The 13,186-nt window shown below is 49.4% G+C and overlaps 1 pseudogene; it reads right to left on the bottom strand.

The window, feature by feature from the left end:
* Positions 1-215: 215 nt before the first annotated feature.
* Positions 216-4,160, bottom strand: LOC101274220 (disks large homolog 3-like; annotated as a pseudogene).
* Between the last annotated feature and the right edge of the window lie 9,026 nt (positions 4,161-13,186).

The raw sequence follows: 13,186 nt of genomic DNA, 5'->3' as shown, positions 1-13,186 counted from the left end.
TAGCACAGGGAACTATATTCAATATCTTGTGATAAACCATAATGGAAAAGAATATGAAGAAGAATATATACATATGTATAACTGAATCACTTCGTTGTACAGTAGAAATTAACACAACATTGTGAATCAACTATACTAAATAAATGTATTATTGTTTTTTTTAGCACAACATGGTTTAGGTTTAACAGCAGCTTAAAAATGAACAAAAAGGAAACCTCTCATGCAGATACATCAGGTGGCATAAAACAATCAGCAATTTAATACGGTGGGAGCACCGTTAGCCACTCTCTCACGTGTGAGTATATATATACATTATATGAGAGTGTATAATATATATATATAATAATTTCTATATATTTTATATACATTACATATATATATATATCTATATATAAATAAGATACTTTCTGTTGCCATGACCGCGCTGTCCCAAGCTGCAAGGCAGCGCACAGATCGTAGCAAAGCCTGGGAGCCTCTCCTCGCGGGGTGCACGGAGCTCGCTTCATAAGTCACGCAGCTGTCCAGTCTGTCTTTCCATCAGTCCTCCTCTCTTCTCTTCGCTTCTGCTTGGTTTTATGAAAACAATGACTCTGATGGATTTGCACCTGTGCTAGTGCTTGGGAAAGGTCCATGCAGGAATGGGCGCAGTCACAGGATGAGTGAGATGGCGTCATCCCCAAAAATAAACTAAAACAAAACAAAAATTTAAAAAAACAGAACAGGACTAGAAAACTCAATTTTTTGGACATATCTAAGAAAGGGGACAAGAACAGTAGTCATCTGTTCTTCCCATGGGGACAGGAATGAAGAGGGAGGAGGGAAGAGAGACTTGATTTCTTCTGTTCACAATAGAATGGTTAGAGGGGATTCTTCAGAGTTTTTCAGGGGATGGGACCCAATGTACTGCCCAGACTGGTCCTCAATGATTTGTTCGATTTTGTTATAAATCTCTTCCAGTGAGTCACCCTGTACAATGGCTGTGAACTATTCTCCAAACTCCTGCTCCAGTTTCATGGCTCTGTCATAGATCTTACTTGCTTGTTCATATGTCTGCCGTCGGTTCATTTCCATAAGCGCTTCAATGGACTTGGACTTGAAGAAAATGGCAATGGGATAAAGCTGTGACTGCTGCAGCCTCTTGATAGCATTGCCAGGAACATCTAACATGCAGTGCTTGCCCCTCCCCCAGCTCCCTTCACTGACTGGAGGCTGGTCCCATAGAGATTATCGCTGAATTGCCGTGCCTCGATGAGCTTGTCCTGAATATCCTTCTCCATCTGTTCTCGGGAGACCACAAAGCGGTAGTCTTGCCCATCCACTTCATCATCACGCCGAGGCCAGGTAGTATGTGGTACACAGGATCCAAATTTACGCGGGAACTCCGAAATCAGGTCACCGTTGACTCTGTCCTTCATTGGGCCCAGGATGATGACAGGCCTTGCCTAGTGAACTTCTTGCCGTGTCACTGGCTCATATGACAAAATAGCATCCTCCTGTCCTTTGGAACCTCTTTCGCCATCACTGGTGCTGGATGTCACTCCCTGTTCCTGTACGTTGCTCTCCTGGGCCATGTTTTCTTTGCTCTTGTAAAATGGAAACTTTCGAGAGAGGCGGAAACTCCTTTTACGTTTCGTTTTGATCGACCTGTTAGACTCAATCATGCCCGTCCTGGCATGAAACTTCACGATTTTCAATGGAGCCCTTTCTTTCTTTTCCACCCTCCTTCTTACTGGGAATCACACCAGTTTGCTCACTTCCTCCATGGGGGGGGGTCACCAGTCTCGCCTGCCACCACTCATCATCAGAGGTGTTAATGACATGTAGAATGTCACCATAGGAGAAGCTGAGGCCTTAGCTCGGCAGGCAGCTGTCCCGAGTCCGGTCATAATCAAACAAGGCCCTGACATACAAGGACCTCTTCTCACTCGTTCACAGGGACCCAGACCCAGAGCTCACACTGCTGTTCGTCATTTGTTCTCGCGAGTCACGTATCTTCGATTCAAAGCGGCTGTATTCTGGCGCCGGGTCGGAGTCCAGGTCTAGTACTGAGAAAGTTCCAGCTCCGGCCGGCCCCTCTGTCCCGCGCGGGAGACCACGGACACCTAAATCAAATAAACTTTAATAAAAGACAGAAAGAGAAAATTTGTCTGATTTTCACTTATGGCTCCCTGGACAGAAATTATATGAAGAAGCACATCTTCCCAGCCTTTGAAGACTACCTTGGACTGTAAAGGGTTAAAAATTCTGGTGTTAGAACCCCTGCCTGGACCTCCAGGCTGTTAAAGTCCAGCGCCAGCCACTGGCAGACTTCAGAATAGGCTGCCAGGGCAGAGAAGGAACTGGTCCACAGCCCACTGCGGGGTCTCCAAGAGCCAACCTCCAGGGAAGGGGGGGGCACCCACAGGGAACCCTGGACTGCTCTGCTCCTGGGTCCTGTAAAGGGCTGTGGCGGGGATGCCTGCCTTCTGCCAAGGGCACGGCTAAGCCCAAGTTTCAGGGCTAGCTGCTGACATTCACCGTTACGAATGGCTCTTGCACTCACCGCCTCATTAAACCCTCAAAACTCACCACGGAGGCCAATGCCGTACTGTCCCCATCTCACAGATGAGGAAACTAAGGTTTCAGCAATTAACCAGGAGTTGAATCAAGGCTCTGTCCTCTCTGAAACTCGACGGCTAAGCAGAAGCAAACAGACCCTCTCCTCTTGACCTGAAGCTTACTGTTGGCTTGTCTGCGGACTCCCCTGTACCAACGTTCTCAGTTACTGCCTGGACTTTCTTAATGGGCTGGTCCTTATGTGGGCTCTTCATCAATTCAACAAATATTTGTTGCAAGCCTGCTTTCCCTGTAACACCAGGCTAGGCTGGGAATTGTAGAAGGTGTCCATGTGCCTTAGAGCCCCCGGTCCTTGCACAGAGGGGATGATGGACTGGATGAGAACTGTGTCTTGACTTCATGATTACGCCATGATTCCTATGGGAGCTCATCAAAGTCCAGCAGCCCATGGGGCAGATGCAAGTTCAGGCTCTTTTAGCCACAACTGGCTACAATCCAGCCTAGGCAGACAGGCTCCATTTTGACTCAAGAAGGACCACATCATCCCAGCTGGTGGGGAATCGTTGACAGGTGGGAAGGGAAGCTTCACTGAGATGGAATCTGGCCCGTCTGCAGCAGGATAAAAGGAGCCGGTGAAGGAGGAGGGACTGAGACAGGAGGGGAGATCTGGGGGGAGAGGGGTACCTGACAGAGAAATACCCACGGGGGCGGGCAGGCTCAGTGGTCCTCCCATGCCACCTGCGGCTTCTCCTCTGAGACGTGCTAAACTGGGAAACAGCTGAGCCTGGGGTGCAGGTGCCGTGTCACTGGCAAGCTTCCTCTGTGGACATTGGCTGCATCCCTCCCACAGATGCTCTCCTCCTCTGCACACCTGCCCCGGGTCCTGGTGGCTGGGAAAGGACCCAGTAATAAGCAGGAAGGGTTAAGCCAGCCCAGCCGAAGGCTGTGGAATAGGCTGTGTGGTTTCCCGTGCTCAGAAAGTTAATACGTTCCCCAGGATTCTCGACTTCACACCACTGCGTTGTTCGGACGCCGTCCCATTCGGTTGCACGTAAGTCGAGTCTCCACACAGGCCGACTGTCCCGTTGATGTGGCTGGACCTGCACCTTCCCCACAGGGCTAGGAAGAGGATCCACCACACCTGGGAAGCAGCTCTGGCTCAGGTCAGCCAGGTCTGGGCTGGAATCCTGCCTCAGCCACGGTGGCCTCCGCGACAGTTTCTGTCCCCTTAGTGACAGAGTTCTCACCTGTGAAATGCTACGTAGGGACCAGGGCTGGGCTAGGTGAGCTGAGACAGGTGCCTGGGGCACAGAATTTAAAGAGCTCCCCGCAGGCATGGAGAGCGGGTGCCCCCTTAAATGCTGTGCCTTTCCACTGGGCTCCTATCTTGCCTCAGCCTAGTCCCAGCCCCGCTGTGTCCACTGTGGCATGAGCCCAACCACCTGTGTACCCTCACTTCACGCCCACCAAGCTGGGCTGGAGTCTCTCTCTGGTCCTGGAGGTAATTGCCCAAGACATTGTTTTGCAAATGAAGGTCTCAACCCACTAATGTAAACTGATGTGAAATCAATGGAGAGACCCTGGGCCAACATCTAAAAAACTGAAACAGTCTTGACTAGCCTGGAGTGGAATAAAAAAGAATCGAAACTATCAGAATGCATCTTATATGCTTTTTCATAGGACATTTGTTTCAGGTGTGTGCGCTCTGTGTGTGTGTGTGTGTGTGTGTGTGTGTGTGTGTGTGTGTGTGTACTGAGTTGGGATATAAACATTATTCTTTACCACAGCTGAAGACATACCTGCTCCTTCTAACCTGCTTTTCTGCACCTGGCGGGTCCCTATGGCATCCCAGCCCATTCCCAGGCACGCCATGGCTCTCGTTCCCACAGACCGATGCTGTGTCTGGCAGGTCAACATGCAGGGTGTTCTGCGTGCTTTCCTCCCTTGTGGAGGTTCAAGTCCTCAGCTGCCAGCCTCTGGGCGATGACGATGATCCACTGGACCTCACCTCCATGGCTCCTGGACACGGTCATGGCCACAGCGCAGCCCATGGAGTGGGAGAGTCAGACCTGGAGATGAGACTCAGACCCTGGGCAGCTGGACAGAGGCATGTCACGGTCCAGGTCCCGGTGTGGAACCTTGGAAGATGTGGCTCAGGAGTGACAAGGTGGCACCTTCCTCCCACCCCCACTGCCCTCGAGGAAAGAGGCTAAACGGGCTCAGGAAAACCACCCTCTTCCGCATGCACCTGACATTATGCTTGAAGTCCTTGCTGGGGAGGATGAAGACACCAAGACACAGAGGACATAATACGTCTCCTGCAGGTAAGATACAGACTCACCTGCAGTTGATAGTGAAACACTGTGTATAAAGACACTGTGATGCTAAAGAAAGCAGGGAGAAGGAATTGATATTTTCTGAGCACTTAATATGCAAGATCATGCCCTGTGATTTCATTTCATCGTCAGAAGAATCTTACAGTCCGAGTGTTGTTATGCCTGCAACTGATGAGATGGAAATTGCCCCACGTTTTTAAGAGTTGGGAACAAGATTCATACATTCACGCATGCCTGACACCCACCTTCATTTATTCAACAAATAAAGATCAAGCAAATATTATAATCACACACTCTCTAGGCAAGATACAAAATATTAGAAAATTATATGCTCTCAAGATGTTCACAGTCTAGCGTGGGAAGATGGGTACCTAACATTTAAGTGCATTCAAGTCATCGATGTCCTTGTGACTCAAAATTGAGTATGCAGGGTGGGGTGGTGCAGAACAGGGGAGTTCTGCTGGGAGGGGCTGGTTGGGCAGGGAGGGAGGGGGGTGTAGATGGCAGCCCGCATCTGGGTGAGATCAGCTTTGACTGGGGAATCAGGAAATAGGTTCACATTAACCAGGGCATCAGCAGAACAGAATAACCAGACAGGTGCGGGGCAGGAAGGAGGGTCAGCCCTACAGAAGATGGGGGCGGGAGCAGTAGTGCCATGTGGTCCAGAATCCCTGAGGAAGATGGCAGGTTGGGGGTAGATGAGCGGCAGCTCTCAAACCCATTAGGAAACAGGTCCTTGGTTCTCATCTGCCGGGGTCCACAGGTTGAGGTCGCATTTCCCTTTGTATCCAACTCTGAGGACTAGTCTCATTATCCTTAAGAGCTCAGACTGCAGTGAGGGCTGGAAGACAACAGTGGACCCGAGCTCGCTCTGCAAAGCTGGGCGTGTAAGGCAAATGTCCATTAGGGTCATTGTCTTTTGAGGACAGTTGAGACCACTGCTTTGGAAAGCATCTCCTTCTTCTGTTTTCCTAGACAAACCTGCATGCACGTGGTATAACCACCAGGAGGTACGTGCATTTCTGGGGTAGGTAAGTGAGGAAGAGGACCCTGAAGCAGGGTGAGTGGCCAGGCATGGAAAGAGGTCCCGGTCACTCCCAGGGAGCTGGGACAGGCTTCCAGGAAGCAGAGAGACTTCAGGGGCTTTTGTGCTCCTGCACTGCCGAACTGCTCCCGATGCAGCTGGATTTTTATGCTGAAGACTGGTGCACAGAAAACAGAGAGGGCTGCAGGCACTCATTAAAACTTTACATCCTTGGGGGTGTGTGGGGATGTGTGTATGTGTATACATACTTGAGCTATTGGAAATATAAACATCTTGCATATTTTATTTGTTTTTCTTCCAACTAAGGAAAGGCCTTCCCTTTGGTTTGTAATCTGTAATCCCCTCGGAAACCCAGGGTGTAATCTGATAGAGGAAACTAAAACCCATCAAGGTTTCACGGGATCCTGAGTTGGCTTTCCTTGGGAAATGGCTTCTCCCAAGATTGCTTTCACTGTGAGAATGCGTTTTTACAAGGCCATGTCGGAACACTGGGTATGACATTTGATTGGGCCTTCCTTTAAAAGGTCAGGTTTGCTTTAATAATGGTACATGTCATTACTTTGCATAATAGGAAACTACTGGCCAGTTGACAGACCTGAGGCAAAATGGATTTTTTTCTTCGGATTCAGACCTTCTGGAAATGGTAACCCAGCAGTGTACATAAATATTGGAATGTGGTAGTAATTATAATGTGTGAATAGGACAGAAAGGTTAATTCTGTTTCATTTTGACACCTGAAGGTGTCCAGTGAAATGTCAGTTAAAAATGTTCACATAAAGCCAGGCTCCTTTCAGCTTCAAGTAAGAAATGCATATCTGATATTAGCCAAAAAGCCAATAAGTGCTTAAAAAAGCCAGATAACTCAAAGCGTATTCTATGATCCATGCGCCAAAGATGGATGTCCGAACAGAAGCAGCATGGGACGGTTTGGATCCTTCATGGAGTTCCAGAGGAAGATGACTTTAGTCTAGATTATTAAAGTAGATCCAAAGGACAGCCAAAGCCCTTGCTGTTAAGCAAGAGAACAGAGAACGAGCCCTAGAGTTCAAGTCTATGGCCTGGGCCACAGTCTCAGTTACCAGTGGTTCTGTCTTCCTGGAGCCTGGGTCCCTGTAGCCTGTAGCCTGTGTCTGAATCTCTTCTGGCCTTGAAGCTCTCAACAGATGCTCTACCGTGGACCACCCATCCCTGCATGAGCCCAGCACTCTGACAACCCCCTGGAGAGGGTCCCGGGCCTTGATGCCTGCATTTTTACTCTGTCCTTGCATGCCCTCCCCTCCTCTGCACTCCGAGGCTCCAGCCTACCTCTCACCTCAGTCAACCAAGTCCCTCCCTAGAGCTTTCCAAGTTCCTCTGTGCCTGGAACTTGAACCCAAGCACTCATGACTTACGTTCCAGCAACCGGAACACCTGTTGGCCTGAAAAGTACACGTGGTCCCCAGCTCTGTGGCTTTAAAAGGTGCCCTTCCCACATTGCTTATATGTGGAATCTAAATAAAATGGTGCAGATGAACTTATTTACAAGACAGAAATAGACTCACAGACATAGAAAACAAACTTACAGTTACCAAAGGGGAAGGGGGAGGGGGAGGGATAAATTAGGAGTATGGGATCAACAGATACACACCACTATATATAAAATAGACAACCAACAAGGAACTACTGCATAGCACAGGGAACTATACTCAATACCTTGTAATAACCTATAATGCAAAAGAATCTAAAAAAGAATATATATACGTGTGTGTGTGTCTATATATATATACACATATATATATATAACTGAATCACTTCGCTGTATACCTGAAACTAACACAACATTGTAAATCAACAATATTTCAATAAAATTTAAAATAAGATAAAATTAAATTAAAAAGATGCCCTTCCCCCGGGACTTTAAAATGCCATGGTCCATAGCCTGCTGGCTGCACAGTGCCTGTCTTGCAGCACAGATCATGAGACTTCAGCCACAAAATCATTCATGATCCCATCAAAGGCATGGAAATTTATACGCTGCTGACAACTCCCATGTTTTTCTATCCAAATCACACACCGATCTCCCAGCAGGAGTTCCCCCGAGGACAGATGTCCAAGTACAGCCCAGATGGAGGCTGCCCTCTATTTGTCTGTAGGACTCCTGTCAGGCTCCCCAGTCCATCCCTGGGCCCGCCCAGAGTAGCCAGTTTGCCGTAATGATCCGGACACAAGCCAGTGGGGCACCACCACCACCAGAGACAAGGGGTAGCACAATCAGTCCACTTCTGTGCGAGAATCGTTTTCAAATTGAAGGGCAGGGCAGCCTAGACTGGGTGGGGAATCCACTGTCTGTTGCTGGGGAAAGTCACAGCCACACCGTGACACTGCACAAGAGACAGGGACTTTGTAAAAACCTATAATGGAAGAGAATGTAAAAAGAAAATTTTTTAATGATAATAACAAGGACAATGATAACAGCAACCCTTAGTGGACTTGTGGGTGCCCTCCTGGATGTTGAGACTCCAGGGACCCATCCTTAAGATTAAACACACAATAAACTTGGGTTAAAGCAGAAGCGGTGTATTTAACACACACACACAACACAAGGAATATATCTGCAACAAATCACCCTAGAGATCTTCTACCAACTACCCCGGGAAGAACACTGATCTACGTGCTTCTCACAGAGAGCAGAATATTTTTGTCCTTTTGTTCTGGTGTGTACAGAGCACCTCAAGGCCAGTCAAAGAGGATGGATCGTCCACCTCTACCTTTCCAGGCAGGTAGCCAGGATGCCTGAGTGTCTCGGGCACCCCAAAGGAGAATTGCAGTTGCTTACATAGCCTTAGAATTTGCTGTGCAATTTGCTGTGCAAATATTTGTATCCCTAGAGAGGCTTGTTATGGAGGGCAGCTGGGCAGCAGAGGCAGTTCTGCTCTGGTTTTCTTTCCTGAGCAAGCACTGCACAGTTGTCTGACACTCTGAATTGTGTAAACCATAAAATTAACAGTGGCCCCAAAGATCAAAGGCCAAATTGGACATTGCAGAGCAAGTAATAATACCCAGGCCTCATTCCTGGGGTGGCAGATGAATCTTTCCATCTACAAACAGAAACCTGGTTAAATACAGTTCCCCTGAATCCCCAGCAAAAGTCGTGCCCCTCTCAAAAAATTTTGGAAAAGTATAAGTAGTTATTGCAGGTACTTACTATTCAAAAATCAATCTTCAAGTAACCTAAAAATAGAACTAGATGCACGTATAAAGACCTAAAAATCTTTTTAAATAAAAAATTTACTAATCTTCAATTATAAAATGCCCACACGGATAGCAAGAGTAATAATTTAAAAATTCATGTCACATCCACTATTTGATGTCCAGAACTGCCGGTTCTGAAGGGATGACACAGGATGTGTTTACCTCTGCCAACTTCCAGTACCAATTCTAGATTTTAGGATTGGAATTCACAGCATATGATAAGCAAATACATTATTAAATTAAGCATGGCTTTGGGTGCTCACTGCTAAGGAAAAGCCCAAGTAAATAAAATGAGAAATTATTGCACACTACATAAAACCTTCAACAGACTTTATAAATCTTCGCTCTGCCCCCAGAACACCCATTCATTTCTGTTTCCAGCAACGTGCCGAGGTTTGCACATGTGCACTGGGGAGGGGGCGTGGTGGAGATGAATGGGGGGGGGGACTAGCCCCGGACCCTGTTGCTGGGTTCTCAACACATCAGGGACTTCCCTTTCGTGCCAGAAGCAGATGTGCAGGAAGGATCCAACCTAAGAGGTTACAGGTCATTTCTTCAATTATCCTCCAGCCTCAACTACTCCATTCAGTGAAGTGTGACAGTGTGTCCTAGACCTGGTGGGAGGTGGGGGAGGAAACACACAGAGAGAGAGAGAGAGAGAGAGAGAGAGACTGGCAGTGAGACACAGCCCCTCCCCTCAAGAAGCTGAACCCTCTATCAGGTGGATAATGCATGTATAAAAAAAATAAATAGGGCTTCCCTGGTGGTGCAGTGGTTGAGAGTCCGCCTGCCAATGCAGGGGACACGGGTTCGTGACCCGGTCCGGGAAGATCCCACACGCCACGGAGCGGCTGGGCCCGTGAGCCATGGACGCTGAGCCTGCGCATCCGGAGCCTGTGCTCCGCAACGGGAGAGGCCACAACAGTGAGAGGCCCACGTACCGCAAAATAATAATAATAAATAAATAAAGAGAATTTAATAGTAAAGGAAGAGTGAGGATTTATGGGCCTTCTCTGCCCTCCCAGGGCTGCTCCAAGCATGAACCCATTCCTTCCCGCCCCTGCAAGCCCCGTGGGGTGGATGGGTCTCCCCTTTGTTCTGACTGTTGAAAAGCTAGGAGAGGCTCCTAGGCTGACTTCCAGAAACCTCACAAGTTTCATCTTGTTTCCCAGTAGCCCAGTTTCCTAACCTCCTTTGCTTGCACGGCCTGTAGTTTTATAAACTGCCTTAAATCACTTTGTAGAACATGTGATACTCTTATAAGAATGTGTTTACTAAACTCGGCATGCCTGAACTCAAACGCTATCATTTTCCCCAAACCTACTTCTCTTCTGGATTACCCTCTTCCGGTGAATGGCAGCTCCAGTTCCAGAGCTGAAACCCTGGGGGCACCTTTGCTGAGTCGCTCATTCACTCCCTGCTTTGTTTTTCTACTCTGCCTGATAAAGCATTGGTCACTGCCCGTGGTTCCAGATATCTTCCTGGCTCATTTTTCTTGTTTCCATCCACACGTTTGCCATCCTGGGTTAGTAGATAGGATGTTATTAATCTGGGATACAGAAATACTTTTCCAATCCTCCTGCCAACCTCCTGTCTCTCTCTGCACTATTGTATACTCTGCTGCCACAATGAGTTCCCAAAGCAGAGTTCTCATGACATCCCCACCCATAGCAAACCTCATGTAGCTGGTGTGCATGTCCCATCCACCCACCCATCCACCCGTCCATCCATCCATCCATCCATCTAGATGGATAACAGAGTCCTTTCTCTGTGCCCACCTAGTGCTGAGTATTTTACAAGCATTAAACCATTCTCTCTCCACTTCCCAACCCCGTGAGGAGGACATATCTCCTCTCCTGCAGGAATGGACAGTGACAAGGACTTTATCAGATTAGACAGAAAAAGCAGGAGAGTATAAGGGACTCAGCAAAGGTGACTGACTACAGTGTTTGAGCTCTGGGAACGAGATCTGCTGTTATCCAAACTAGGGTAATCCAGACGAGGAGATACAGGGAAAACGACAAAGGGTTTGAGTTTAGACATGTGGAATGTAGTCAGTGAGTTCTTGTAAAGGTAACTCTGGACTTTGGGAGAAAGACTAGAGTTTAGATTTGGGGGCAATTAACATGGTAAAAAAAAAAAAAAGGTGTCATAATGTTAAAGAGATCACCCACTAAGAGAGAAGAAGGAAGGAAGGAAGGAGGGAAGGAAGGAAGGAAGGAAGGAAGGAAGAAAAGCCAAGATGGCAAATCTGGAGGCATCCCAGACGCTATGGGTATAGAGCAGGGATCAGCAAACTTCCTCTGTGAAGGGCCACATGGTACATATTTTAGGCTTTGTGGGCATCCGTCTCTGTCGCAACTACTCAACTCTGCTGTGTGGCATGGAAGCAGACGTAGAGACGATGCACAAGCGTGCACAACGGACGTGGCTGTGACCCAATAAAACTTTATTAACCAAAAGAGGCCAGGGCAAGATTTGGCCTGAGGGCCATAGTTGGAGGACCCCTGGTTTAGAGGTTGAGAAGAGGCATCAAGGCCATGGAACTGGAGCCACGCGGCACAGGGGCCGGTCGTGGGGAGGGGCTGGGGGAGGGAGGACACCGACCCACTTGTACCCAAGCTCTGCAAGGTGTAACCACACCTCCACCTCATGCTTTCCTCGCAGTGGCCGTGCTGTTTGCCCAGGTGAACGATGCAGAGAATTAAGTGCCCAGATCTGACTGCAATGGTGTGTGGGGTCTGGGTACCAGCAGGCTCTCTGCTCCGCCCGAGGGGCAGCGGGATGGTGCCCGGACGTCTGGGTGGAGGAGACTCAGAGGAAGGCTGGGGTCAGAGGCTGCGGAGTGGCAGGGAGCAGACCCCTGCTCCCCAGGCCTCTCAGCGGCCCCTGCAGTTCCGGGTCTTCAGAGCCCTCTGGACTCCAGGCACTTTGCGGGGCTCCTGTGCAGGGGAACTGGATCCCTCAGGGGCCTCCCAAAGAGATGATCCCCCAAGATGCTTTTCGCTCTTAGGAGCGTCCCTTTTCTCTTTCCTTACCTTGATCATGAATCTCACGTCAAGAGGATAAGATCTTCTTTTCTCAGCCCTTTTCCAAATTAACTGCCTTCCTTGACCTAAAAACCTCACCAGAGGGGCCCTGGTGCAGGACCGGGCTGGTGGTGGGTGCACCCTGGGGGCACTGAACCACCTGCTGCTCCAGACCCCGGAATGTCAGGTGTCCTGGCAGAGATGGCGGGGGGGAGGGGAATCAAAGGTTCCCGTAGGCTAGAAGTAACTGCCCATCCCGGTTCACCCGTGCGGCAGGCCCACCCGAACGTCACCCTCGGAGCCCCGACGGGACGGCCGGTCCAGCGAGGTGACAGCGTCTACCTCTCCCACAGCCCTGCCTTCCTGTCTAGCAAGTTTCCCTCACAACCTCTTCCCTGTCTGGCAACTTGACACCTTCAGGAGATTGTTATCCAGCATCTCCTATGCCTCCAGTCCCTCCGCCGCCTGCCCAGCGGTGGGATTCAGGCCGCTGGAGGGACCGTCCAGCGTGCGGGGCAGAGGCCGTCCAGCAATGGTCTGGCCACAGTCATCACTGCTCACCTTCCAGCAAAGACTCCCCATCTCCAGCCCAGTAGGTCACCTGGGCCCACTGCTCACTCAGGAGGCTGCTGAAGAAGCCCCATGTCCACCTGATTCAAGCCGGGACGTGCCAGGCTCAGAAGGGCAGGCTGTGGGGATGGAGGAGGGAAGAGTTCAAGTCTTCAGACCTCCCCTGTGAATAAATACAATAAAAGAGGAAACCCTTCTTTTTTTACAAGGCCAGGATGAGCGCAGGAAGAAAGGTCCTCTCTGCCTTGCGGCCTCACCTGGCTGGTGACATCCCTTAGGTGTCCAGGTGGGCTGGATCTTCCTCCCCACACAGGGCTGATGGGTCCACTCGCCATCAAGAAGCCCTGAGGCAAGGACCGGGCAGTGGTCCCGGGAGTGGGGACCACAGGCTGGGGCAGGGGACGTTTCTGAGCTGGCAT

Source organism: Orcinus orca, chromosome 7 (genome assembly GCF_937001465.1).
Source record: "Orcinus orca chromosome 7, mOrcOrc1.1, whole genome shotgun sequence".
NCBI lineage: Eukaryota > Metazoa > Chordata > Mammalia > Artiodactyla > Delphinidae > Orcinus > Orcinus orca.
This window is presented reverse-complemented; position numbering and strand designations above follow the sequence as displayed.